This window comes from Saimiri boliviensis, chromosome 2 (genome assembly GCF_048565385.1).
Source record: "Saimiri boliviensis isolate mSaiBol1 chromosome 2, mSaiBol1.pri, whole genome shotgun sequence".
Classification (NCBI taxonomy): domain Eukaryota; kingdom Metazoa; phylum Chordata; class Mammalia; order Primates; family Cebidae; genus Saimiri; species Saimiri boliviensis.
The window spans coordinates 55,179,878-55,193,366 of NC_133450.1; the positions used below are offsets into that span (position 1 = coordinate 55,179,878).

Genomic DNA, 13,489 nt, shown 5'->3' on the forward strand with positions numbered 1-13,489 from the left:
CTAGTTAGTGCTGGGGCTCCAACCTAATTATCTTCCCACAAGTCTAGTTAGTATCTTTCCCACAGCATGTGCCGCTTTGCAGGTATCAGTGGTTGTGGATGGCTGACGGTGATACCTCTCTTTCAAAACGTTCATTAGCTTCCAACTGAGTGGACTAAATTCTGAGGTAATTTAGGAACTAAAGCAGGTTTGTTGTGAGGGAGACCATGAGGCAAACTAGACTCATTCACCTCAGATCCTACCATCTGAGTGACAGTTACTTATAAGGCTGGTGTCTGCAGAGGAAGAGGACTCCAAAGCTAATTTTAAAGTCTGCAGTGCATGGGAGCCTTACAGAGCATCAGAAACAGTGCTTTCTTAGGAACTCAGAGTGGCCCCTTTTTGGGTGGGAGTGGGGATTTAGTATTTACCTGTTAATAAGATCAACACTTGAAATCTCACATATGTGAACAGTGCTGGCTCATTTTCACCTTGGGGCATCATCTTTTTCTTCAGTCGAACTCATCTGCTGTAGTATATTGTGATATTCTGCAGCATTTCATTAACAATTCAAATCCTGAACCACACATTATCCTAATGCTGGTCAACCACAGTGGGTATGGTTCGGTTATGCCACACTTCTTGGGTGGTTTAAGACATTAATCCAAGCCTGGTTATGGTAGCTCACGCCTGTAATTCTATCACTTTGGGAAGCTGAAGCTGGTGGATCACTTGAGGTCAGGAGTTTGAGACTAGCCTGGCCAACATAGTGAAACCCCATCTCTACTAACAATACGAAAATGAGCCTGGTGTGGTGGTGAATGCCTATAGGCCCAGCTACTTGGGAGGCTGAGGCAGGAGAATTGCTTGCACCCTGGAGGGGGAGACTGTGATATCAGGCTATTACACTCCAGCCTGGGCAACAAAGCAAGGCTCTATCTCAAAAAAAGAAAAAAAAGAAAGAAAGAAAGAAAGAAAGACATTAAGCCAAGTCAACATGCCAATAAAACAGGTCCTGAATTGTTTTCATCTTATATTGTTGGGAAAAAGGTTGATCTCTTTGGCCAACTTCCAAAAAAGAGCTGGGTAAGTAAGCACTATTAACAGAGAACTGAGTAAAGCAATGATTTTATTACTTGATTTTGTTCTTTTTATATCTCAATGTATATATTATTGTGTGTGTTCTTTTTGTGACATGTATACTTATGAATATTATGTATTTACTTTTATGCTTGTGTCTGTGTAATCTAATTCAGAAGAATTCTATGAAGCAATAATATTTTGTATTATGAAATGTTTTCATAATAAATACATTAATAGAATGTTTATTTCAGTAGTAAATTAGTAAATAAATATAAAATGATGTCATTGACTAGTATAAGAAGGAAAGAGTCATATTATATGCAAAAATTCATTCTCACCTATGTTTTTAAATTTATATGTGTATGTGTGTGTATTTATATGCACACATGTTTATGTTTGACTGTTGGTTTTGGAATTTTATTATTTTTTTTGAGACAGAATCTTGCTCTGTTGCCCAGGCTGGAGTACAGTGGCATGATCTCAGCTTACTGCAATCTCTGCCTCCTGGGTTCAAGCAATTCTCCTGCCTCAGCCTCCCAAGTAGATGGGATTACAGGTATGTGCCACAATGCCCAGCTAATATTTATATTTTTAGTAGAGATGGGGTTTCACCATGTTGGCCAGGCTGGTTTCAAACACCTGACCTCAGGTGATCCACCCACCCTGGCCTCCCAAAGTGCTGGGATTACAGGCATGAGCCACTCCGCCTGGCTGGTTTTGGAATTTTTCGTTGCATGTCTTTAACTGGCCAGGGTTGGAGAATGGGAAGGAGGATTAAGTTGCTGAGTTTGACAAACTGAGATAAAAAGCATTTACCAGACAAGGTACCCAACAGGTGCTTGCTACACAACCTATGTTATTATGGAAGACATAGTTCTTGATCCAAAGGAGCTTGAAGTTGTTTCTATGACAGACGAACATCTGTTTAGTGGAATACAAGGCAGGCTGATGTAAAGGCTCGGCTAGAGGTGAAAGGAAGTTGGTACTATAATAGGATATAGGATTTCAGCTCTTGTTTGTTTCACAGAACCCTAGCAAATACAAAGACCTGTGAATGGTGTATAATCCTACACTTTATAGAGCTGATTTTTAAAAGCGTATTTGTCAAACTAAATCATTCACTGAAGAAAATGTTTCTACCCCATAAATAAATCTTTTTTGTTAGAGCTGTTGTGATTTCGTTATAGTGTACCCTTTAATATATTATTTACTGAAGGATTTTCTACCTTGTAAGCATGATATCATTAGCTTCTTTTCCTTAGAAAAAGGAACAACTTTAAAATTATCTTGGAAATTTCCGTTTTTCTAGAATGTATTATGTTTATCCTGGGAGAATATTTGTAAATGAGGATTATTAATATTATTTTCTTGGGTAAGGGGCAGAGATTAAATTAAAAGAACTTGTGACCTGAAATTGCTGTGTTAGTTAAAAGACAGTTGTAAATAACTTGAAAACAGGTTTAATGAACACCACTTTATTTCCTGCAAATAAAAACTCTGATGACACATGGTAGGTGTTTTCTTGCTGACTCTCTTTGTAATTTTAGGTCCGATCTTTTCAGTAGCAAATTACATTTTAGTATTTCGGGCAGCAAAGGAAGGGATAAAGATTTACACATGTAAACCTCAGTAGAATTTTACAACATTTCAAACACTAGGGTGATAAAGAGAAAGTTTGTAGGAAGTTTATCATTGCCTGGAATGGAAAGAATGTTATTTTTAACAAAAAAATTAAGAATTAAGAAGGACTTACTAAGAAATTACTTATGCCTAAGAGTGTGACCAAAATAGCAGTACCGTAAAAAGCTGCCTACTTGAGTAGGCAAGATTAAGACCTATGAAAACATCAAATGCTGAAACAGGAAAGTCCCAGTGCAGGGTTCAAACAGCTTGTAAACTCCTACCTAATATGTTCATCCTCAGTGTCTTGCCTGTATAAAGCAGCACAGTTATGTTTCCACTGACACATTAAAGCCACTTGGTTTCATGTCAAATGTTTGTGTTTGGAGCTAAAATAAAAATGAAACAGCAAAACACTGGTTGGCCAGGTGTGGTGCCTCATGCCTGTAATCCCAGCACTTTGGGAAGCCAAGATAGGCAGATTGCTTAAGCCCAAAAGTTAAAGACCAGCTTGGGCAACATGGTGAAACCCTGCTCTCCAAAATATACAAAAATTAGCTGAGCATGCTGCTGCACTTACAGTCCCAGCTACTGAGGAAACTGAGGTGGGAGGATCACCTGAGTCTAGGAGGTTGAGGGCGCAGCGAAGTGTGATTGCGACACTGCACTTCGGCCTCGGCAACAGGGTGAGATCCTGTCTCAAAACAACAAAACAAAAACAAAAACAAACAAACAGAAACACTATAAAGTCAGACAAGAGAAAATCTTGAATTCAGAAGGATGTCAGGGAAATCTTTGAACAGGTTAGAGTAAGTTTCTGTGGGCAGAATCACCCCAAGATCCACTTCAGATTCCAAATCTAATGTTCATTTAAGATCTGACCTACCCTCACTCAGGTTGTTGAGGTTTTCATCTTTGCTTATGGGAATTTTGCCTGGGAAAGGAGAGGAATGGAGCTCAGGCTCATTGAGATGGTGGTCACTGAAAAATTTGGAAATGTTCAGGAGTAAAGGAGTAATGTCCTGAATCTTCCTTGTGAGGTCTTACCGGTTCTGGCCCTGAACCTAACCCTTTGAAGGGGTCTCACCTCTGAGGCTGTGAGCCCTTCTGGGACCTAAGAACTTTTCTTTTCCCTTCCTAGGAAGCTGCATGCTACTGGTGCCTACTTATACATTACACAGTTTCTCAGATGACTTTATGGATCAGTTAGGCCTCTGTTTACTATTACTTAACCTGCAAGCCATACACTGCATTAAGCAGAAACAGGGACTTTTGGACTCATAGCCAACAGAACCAGAGTAAGGTTGATTTCTGGCTCAAGTGGTGAGAGAAAAGTATTACTTTCTCTCAACTCAGCTCTGCTCTTCTCCTTGTATTGGCTTTACTCTTAGACAGGTTCTTTATTCGTGAATATAAAAGGAATCAGTGCCGGGTGTGGTGGCTCATGCTTGTAATCCTGGCACTTTGGGAGGCCGAGGTGGGTAGATCACCTGAAGTTGGGAGTTTGAGACCAGCCTGACCAACATGGAGAAACCTCGTCTCTACTAAAAAATACAAAATTAGCCGGACGTGGAGGCACATGTCTGTAATCCCAGCTACTTAGGGGGTTGAGGCAGGAGAATCGCTTGAACCCAGGAGGCAGACGTTGTGGTGAGCTGAGATTGTGCCATTGCTCTCCAGCCTGGGCAACAAGAGTGAAACTCTGTCTCCAAAAAAAAAAAAAGGAAAGAAGAAAGAAAATAAAAGGGTAAGCAGCTTCAGACTTGACATCCTTTCCTGTTCAAAATCAGGAGCCAATAGTGATTTTCAGTAAAATATTTCACTGCATCTCAGTGGCTTCAATGGAATCCCATGTACACCTCTGAACTAATTTTTGTGGGTCAGGGGAATGTAATAAACTGATTAGCTTAAGACCGACTGGGTCATATACTCCATTCCTTAGGTTAGATTCCCACCCAAAGCATATAAGTTTGAATGTAGAAAAGGTAATATCTAAGAGGAAATAATAAATGCAAACATTAGGTAACAAAATAACTGAATTTATATACCATTATTATAGCCGCAGGTTCTGTTCTGATTGCCAGTGATTAACAATCATCAGGCAATAATTTCTGCTTTGCATGGTTACCTACATGAAGCAGAGGGATGCTGAGCATTCAACAATGGCAGCCACACATGTGCACTGTGCCTAAATATCTGATGTCCAAATACTTTTGGCCTCCAAATCTCTCAGAAAGTATATAAAGTATACTGATTGAAGCAGCATCCATGGTCATCATGGGTATATGATCATATAGGCATGTGGTTACAGTGTTTGAATACTTTTCTATTTTGTGAATGAAGGTCTTCTTTAAAGCCAGAATTGGGCACTGTTGGTAGAGGATTCACTAAACCCTTTCTCCTTCTGCATAAGATTTTGACCTTTGGTTAACTCTGTAGCTCTGTTTCCTTGAAAACAGTAAAATGTCAATCAGATTGTTGAGATAACATTGGTTAGGGTAAAAATGACCATTGGTTAGTGAAAATGACTGCCTTGGAGAAGGGGAATTTACCTGGTCTGGCCCTGACTCTGCTCTCCAAGAGGGGCTGTTTGTTCACTCTGTCATTCACTATATTCCCTTGTTACATCTGAAATGGGAGATGAGGAGTAAGCCCTCCTTAGTAGGTAGTTTGAGATAAATATAAATTCTTTTTTTTTTTTTTTTTGAGACGGAGTTTCGCTCTTGTTACCCAGGCTGGAGTGCAATGGCACAATCTTGGCTCACCGCAACCTCCGCCTCCTGGGCTCAGGCAATTCTCCTGCCTCAGCCTCCTGAGTAGCTGGGATTACAGGCATGTGCCACCATGCCCAGCTAATTTTTTTTTGTATTTTTAGTAGAGACGGGGTTTCACCATGTTGACCAGGATGGTCTCGATCTCTTGACCTCGTGATCCACCCACCTCGGCCTCCCAAAGTGCTGGGATTGCAGGCTTGAGCCACCGTGCCCGGCCGAGATAACTATAAATTCTAAGAGGAAGCTGTAGCTCTGGGTTTCTCTGAGTGCAGTGACTCTTGTAACCAGGTGTGTCTCTTGGAGGGATCTTGGAAGTTATGCCTATGAAGTTGTTACAAAGATATTGGTTCCTGTGAGGAATGAGGCTTTCAAGGCTGGATGCTCTTGAACTTGTCTAATGTGTTTTTACCTCTGTTCTTGAACTGTCACTTGGGGGCCAGATAGAAAGCTTTGGACACTGTATAGATTGTTCCATGGATTATTGCAAGACTCCAGAGAAGAGGAATGCCTGATGCTGCTCTGTTGGCAAACTCTCTGAGTAGGCTGGTGCCAAATATCGACTGTGGTATTCTTATACACCTGTATGTTCAGTTGGGCTCAAGAAGACTCACTGAAGGTATTGCAGACACATATGTAAAATGCAGCCTGAAGCAAGGATCAGATTCCTGATCTCATGATGTGGCAGAACTGGATAACTACACATTTTAGCTGTTTCCTTTTCTCTCAGGGCACAAAGCTGAATTCTGTTTTCCAGCTTATCTTGCAATAGATGTGGCCATTTGACAAAGTTCTAATCAGGAGAATGTGGGGGTGAAAGTAAAAAAAGGTACTTCCAGACCTAGTCTCTGAAGACCTCTTCTGTACTGTCTCCCATCTTTCCTCACTGGTCAACTGATGCCCAAGAATCTAAGACATTAGAAGAAGGTGAAACTTCAAGAGAGGTCATCTGCAGTCAGGAGTATTCAGTTAAAGTTCAAATAAATATGGCATACACAATTATATTTAGCCAGAGTAATTTGGGGGCTTAGCTGTGAAATCTATTAGTACTTCCTTAACTAACACATTCCTCAGATCTATACATTTTGTCATTGTGTACCAGGAGATACAGGCCTGCTGTGTTTTCAGGAATGACTTTAAGATTTTTTAAAACCCTAACATGCAAACACAAGATGTTTGTTTACATCATGAACTGATGATTTGAAAATAATACTAATTTGCTTTTGGAATCATAAGAATTTGGGATACAACTTTGTCTTAGTTTATATTTTGCTGCTATAGCAATATCTAAGACTTGGTGATCTATAAGCAATAGAAGCTTATTTGGCTAACAGTTATGGAGTTCCGAACCCCAAGATCAAGGGGTTGCATCTTGTGAGGACCTTCTCGCTAAATTATAACATTGTGGAAGACATCACATGGTGAGAGAAGGTGAGAGTGCAGGAGATGGAAAAAGGGGGCTGAACTCCTGCAGTCACTAACTTACTCCTAAGGTAGTGGTATTAGTCTATTCATGAGGGCCCTACCTCTTAATATAATCACAATAACAATTAAGTTTCAACATGAGCCTATAGTTTCAGCTACTTGGGAAGCTGAGGCAGAAGGATTGATAGAGCTCAGGAGTTTGAATCCAGCCTGAGCAGCATATTGAGATACTATCTCTTTAAAAAAAAAAAAAACACCCAGAAAGAAAAACAAAACAAAACAAAAAGCCATGAATTTTGGAGGGAACACTCAAACTATAGCCAAAACTTACTTACAAATAGAAAAAAAAATAGCAAGGAGGAAACATTTCTATAAATGTTGCTGTCTGCAAATGATACTACCAGATTTCTGTCTTATCAGTTCAGGATGGCAGAGAAAGATTGGAGACAGACTGAGTTGTGTGCTAAAGGTGAGAGAAGTTTTATTATTTTTGCTTTCTTCTGCAGCCCTAGGCTGAATGGAGGTTTAGTGGTGTTTTAGCTCATTGCTGTTTACAGTCATATTTACTACGCTGTAGATGGACAGCCAATGGAACACAAGTCCATGAGAAAAGGATTCTGTGGTTATGTATAAATTAGGAAAATACTGCATACTATATTTCTACAGGAGAGTCTCAATACATATTAGCAGATTCAAAACTGTTAGAAAATCTTGAGTCTATTTAATAAATGGTGCTGGGAAAACTGGCTAGTCATATGCAAAAAACAGAAACTGGACCCCTTCCCTACACCTTATACAAAAGTTGACTCAAGATGGATTAAGGACTTAAATGTAAATCCAAAACCATAACCTAGAAGAAAACCTAGGTAATACCATTCAGGACATAGGCATGGGCGAAGACTTCATTACTAAAACATCAAAAGCAATTGCCAAATTGCTTTTGGTAAAAGGCAGAATTGACAAATGGGATCTAATCAAACTAAAGAGCTTCTGTACAGCAAAAGAAACTACCATCAGAGTGAACAGGCAACCTACAGAATGGGAGAAAATTTTGCAGTCTACTCATCTGACAAAGGTCTAATATCCAGACTCTAAAAGGAACTTACACAAATTCACAAGAATAAAAAATCCCATCAAAAAGTGGGCAAAGGATATGAACAGACACTTCTCAAAAGAAGACATTTATGTGGCCAACAAACATATGAAAAAAATGCTCGTCATCACTGGTCATTAGAGAAGTGCAAATCAAAACTGCAATGAGATACCACCTCACACCAGTTAGAATGGCAGTTGTTAAAAAGTCAGGAAACAACAATGTTGGCAAGGCTGTGGAGAAATAGGAATGCTTTACACTGTTAGTGATAGTGTAAATTAGTTCAACCATTGTGGAAGACAGTGTGGCGATTCCTCAAGGATCTAGAACCAGAAATACCATTTTACCTAGCAATCCCATTACTGGACATGTATCCAAAGGATTATAAATCATTGTTATAAAGACACATGCATACTATTTTTATTGTATGCATGTGTCTTTATAACAGAATGATGTTTATTGCAGCACTATTTACAATAGCAAAGACTTGGAACCAACCCAAATACCCATCAATGATAGTCTGGATAAAGAAAATGTGGCACATATACACCATGGAGTACTAAGCAGCCTTAAAAGAGAATGAAGCTGGAAGCCATCTTTCTCATCAAATTAACACAGGAAGAGAAAACCAAATACCACATGTTCTCACTCATAAATAGGAGTTGAACAGTGAGAACGCATGGACACAGGGAGGGGAACATCACAAACTGGGGCCTGTCAGTGGTTCAGGGGCAAGAGGAGGAAGAGCATTAGCACAGATAGCTAATTCATGCAGGGCTTAAAACCTGGATGACAGGTTGATAGGTGCAGCAAACCACCATGGCACATGTATACCTGTGTAACAAACCTACATGTTCTGCACATGTATCCCAGAACTTAAAGTAAAATAAAATTTTTTTAAAAGCCTGCAATAAAGGAACTTGTTTTTAATACTGTCATTTTATCATAAATAATGATATATAATATAATCTCATTATAAAATTTATATTTCACTAAATTGTTATAATTTTATCTACAAATAGATAATTTATTCAGAATAAACTACCCCCAAATCTCGGTGATTGTTTGTTCTCACTCATTGCAGCCTACTGTAGGTCAGCGGGTGGTTGGGAGAGGATGGTTGAGCTCCATTTAAGGACTCCGGTTCCATCCACAATGTGTGGCCATTATCTTTCTGGGCTTCAGAGTTCCACTGGATTCTTTGCATCCAGCTAGCAGCAGGAAAATATGAAGAAGAAACACTTGGTCTTAGCCACCTTCGGAAGTGATGGTTTCCACTTCTCCTTCTGTTTCATTATTGAGTGCTATTTTGTGGACCAGCAATTTAGCTAGTTCAGGTTGCCAAAGGTTTGATCTGGCCTCAGGTTTTATGAGCCATCCATTTTTTCCCACCAAACAATTGACTTACTTCTGGCAAAGAATATTAAGATTCTTACCATCTTGAGAAGCCATATTCAAATCTGGAACATCTGCTCCTACTCTGTCCTCTCCTCTTTATAGCATGTGAATTTCAGCTCTGGAAAGATTAATCTTTTTCTATAGTAGATCCATGTCTCTTTATCTTCTCCAGAGGCTGAGAGGTTCTTCAAGATACCTTAAAAAGTCAGCTTATAACAAATTAGGTTGGAGGCAGTGGTTGAGAAGGGCTCATCAGTCTTGGCTCTGGGCTTCTTATCTCACCTCAACCAAGGCAGTCCAGCTTTGATATGTATGGTTAAAAGAAAGGGTTATACTACGAGTGAAAAAACTGAAAACTATGGCTATTAGCTAAATCAATCATTTCTCAGATGAAAAACTGGAGGCCCAAAGTAGTTTATCAATTGGCCTGACGTCACACAGATACTCTAGGAGGACCTGGCATTTACAGTTGAGTTTCCTGACTCTCTGATCAGTGCTCTTTGCACTGGGGTAGCTGCCTGTTACTTCTCTCCTTGTGTGTGGCATGTGATCTGAGGTCTCAGATAAAGGGAGGGGAGTCAGGCTCTGCTGATGACACTAAGGACCTAGGCAGGCAGATTCACTTCCTGCTTTTGGTCTCTTAATTCCCTCTAGGTGAAGCAAGAACAAGCCTGTCTTCCCATCTAGGGCAGGGCTGCTCTGTGAGAGGCTGATGGTGCACCCTGCTGTGATCTTGGCACTTCTCAGGCATTTTATTAGCCCCTATTTACAGAGACACTGCCTGAATTCCTTCTGCCACTCCATCCCGCACTCCCTATGCTGGTGGTGAACAGTGCCATTTTAAAATCTCAAGCAGGAGAAAACATAATTGTCTCATTATATTTAAGCTTTTGGAATGTTGTTCTTTTTCAGAGTTGTGAAGACAGAGTGGATACAGGTCAGCTTGATTCTATTTTTCTCTGTCAGTGGACTGCAAATATTAAATATGCAAAACATGGGGCACTCTGTTCATGTCTTCTTCCCCCCAGTTCTCGCCACATGACGTTTGTTTCTGCTCAGGACTGGAAAGAAGTGATTGCTTTAGATTTGCTTTTCTTTTACCGACTGAAGAAATACCTTACTGTGTCTTGTTTAAATGTGGCTTTTCACACTGTTCCAGCTTTTGGGGGCAGAGAGAGATACAAATAATCTATGTGGTAGGCAATTTTATTGCTCAGAAAAGAAGAAAACAGACCCCAATGTTTGGAATGCCAGTGACTTAGGAAGTTTCTAGCAGGTTTGCTGCTTGTTCCAACCCCAGAAAAGACTCACATGAATTTTGGCCATGAGAGGGAAGGGTTCCCTGTAGGCCAAAGGAAGAGTCACTAGAAGTTGCGGGGGATATGGTATGCCCCTCTAGATTCCAAACTTTCCTTTGCTGCCTATCTGGTAGCCAGGTGAAAGCTGAGATTACTTTGTATGAGAAGGTTTTGTGGGTTGGTGTTCATCAGGGAAAATGATCAGGACAGACTTTGTTGGCCAGGGGTTTGCCCATGTTTTGAGAATGAAAACTCATTTACTTGAGAGTGAGAGTCACTTGGTCAGCTGTTTATATTCCATTTTTAAATATTTTTGTGATCACTGTTTTTTTCTTTTGGTGTTTGACAGATGAGCAAAAATTCTTTTTAATAACTAAAAAAGCTATCCCAGTGCTGACCAGGAAAGGAAAAAGTGATCAAATTGTCTAAAATGGAAACATTATACATTTGAGTTTTTATTTGCTTAGTACTAATTCTATTTTCTCCTCCCACCTTTTTTTTCTAAATGTGTAACAACAAAGGGGGAGATAATTTTTATTTTTTCCAAAATACTTTCAGGGAAATCCCTTTTAAACCTATGGATTTTAGTCCAATGAGGAATCCTCTTCCTTTGGTCTAAATTTTGCATATCGTCTGTTTCTTACAGGGCTTCCGTATTGTCTCAGCCTCCACTGGAAATGCAGCAAGGATTCCTAGCACATCCCAGTTGCCATAGCAACAGCAGTCTTTCCCATAATGAGCTGCATCATCTGAACTGATGTCACAGCATCATGCAGCAGGTCAAACAAGGCATCTCCTAGTATTGCATCCTACAGATGTGCTGTAAACATCAAAAGAAGACGGTGGGATCAGGAAATGGTGAGTGTTAAATGTCTGGGCCTTAATTGCACGGCTGTTTTGTTGGTTAGTCGCTGTCTGCTAAGGCGGAGATTGGGGGATGTTGTCTCTGCTTAAAATGGACTGGGGAAAGAAGGGCTGTTTTACCTAAATCTGTTTTTCAGGCTGCCGGGTTAAGACAAAGGCCTGTAAGAGTCATATAGGAATTAAAATATGTAGAATTATTCTTGCTCCAGCTCTGTCTGTATTTTTAAGTGTTCTTACAGAATTTTTCATAAGCATAAGATGATTTTCAATTGCAAAACCCCAAATAAGCTTTAAAAGGAGTAGTTAACAGTATTTAAGCATTGTAAAAATATAGATTTCTTTTTGGGAGGCAGAGCTAATTGGCCCCCTCTTTGCTCTTGTGAGTTATGAAATATTCAGTGATTTGCAATATGAAATACAGTATTTACCTTGGTTGGGTTTCAGTTTCTTCATGGCAAGGAACAAATGCTGAATAAGCATTTGACATAACCCTGATGTGAAAGGGATCTCTTGCATATTCAAGACACAATTTATTAAAAGCATAAAGACCAAAACCAAATGAAATTATTTGAGCCTTTTGATTTATATGGTAGTTCTTCAACCCATGTCCTTCACAGTTAGTTGAAAGACTGCCACATATTTTTCCATCTCTAGCTAGTCTCTGAAATAGCTGGAGTTGTTTGCAGACTGACTTGTAACTGAGAAAGGAACAAGTCTCCTCTCTGCGGCAGTTGCAGTGAAGGGTAACCCTGGGGAGAGCCTCTGAAGTGACAGTGGTGTTGCCATGCCTTGCTTAACTTTAACAAAAATCTGGTATGATGAATAAATGTCAGGGTTCTCAGTGGTTGTAGGGAATACAGATCTCTGGACTCAGTCATAACCTCAACTCAATTCCAAAACTCTAGATAAACATGTATTATTTTCATTTCAACTCCTAGCTCTGTTTTTAGGCATCTTCGCTATTACTATTTTTTTCTAAAAAATGTAGTCTGACAGTGTCAGATAAGGAGCAGTATGTTGCCTTTTGTTTTGGGAAATGAAATGGATTTCCCTGGTGCAGCTGATTACTACTAGGGGAGAGAAAGGAGCAGGCACATGTCAGTTCAATTGATCAATATGTCCACTTAGAATCAGGGAGTGGTCTGGTGGCTTAGTGCTGCCAAATTGATAGTTTTTACTCAAAAAGTATTAGAGGAAAGAATGGCAACCATTGAGTTCCTCTTCTTTTAGTCTGATTATTGAGGCTAAAGAAGAAAAGCAATACCTTTAGCTAGCTTGGAGTGATTTTTTTTTTTTTCACAGAGTTGAGCATATTAGGCACCAGCCAGAGGAAAGGCCTCAGATTTTAATTTGTTTATACCACATCACGCACATGCTTCCTACCCTCAGTCCTTTAAGCTTATGTTTCTCACATGCAGCTGTATAGGATGGGAGAGGTCAGCTCAGCCTCGCTTTATCACAAGCACTTAGGAGCATGAATTGTTCATTGCCTGCTTTTTTATGTCATATAATGTGAGCAGAAAGCTCTGCTGGGGCTGCTGGGTATGAACGCATCTAAGTCAGAAGCTCTAAGGTGACAGGGAAGAGTGCTAGATGGTGATGGGGGAAGGGAAAGTATCTTGTAGCTAGATTATAAATCTGGAGAAAATAACTTAGTGCCTTTTAGAATTCTCTTAAATTATTATTTCTGAAGAAAAGCCACGAAGAAAGACTTGTTTAGTAACATGAATTTCTAGGAGCAAAAAAAAAAAGCAAAAGGCAGCGTTTTAATGAGTTTTCTATTTGCTTAATTCTTGTCTCTTTTGTCTAAAGTGCTCTCAGCTGCTTCATCATGGGTGATTTGTTCAATTACTGGAAGTTACAAAAGCTAGATTCCTTAAGGGCAGTGTTAGAAAAAGTGGAGTCATGCTTCGAGGGTGGGGAAGGGCGCTGGTGGGTGTGGACTGACGCAGTTATCT

At 39.8% G+C, this 13,489-nt stretch overlaps 1 protein-coding gene across 2 annotated transcripts in view; it reads left to right on the forward strand.

Moving 5' to 3' along the window:
- AKAP6 (A-kinase anchoring protein 6) overlaps positions 1–13,489 on the forward strand; it is a 662,618-nt gene that overhangs the window by 110,206 nt on the left and 538,923 nt on the right. For both annotated transcript variants that reach the window (XM_074393336.1, XM_003924219.4), the window contains exon 2: positions 11,314–11,525. The gene's annotated coding sequence lies outside the window, so the exon portion shown is untranslated. The remainder of the gene's footprint in view (positions 1–11,313; positions 11,526–13,489) is intronic.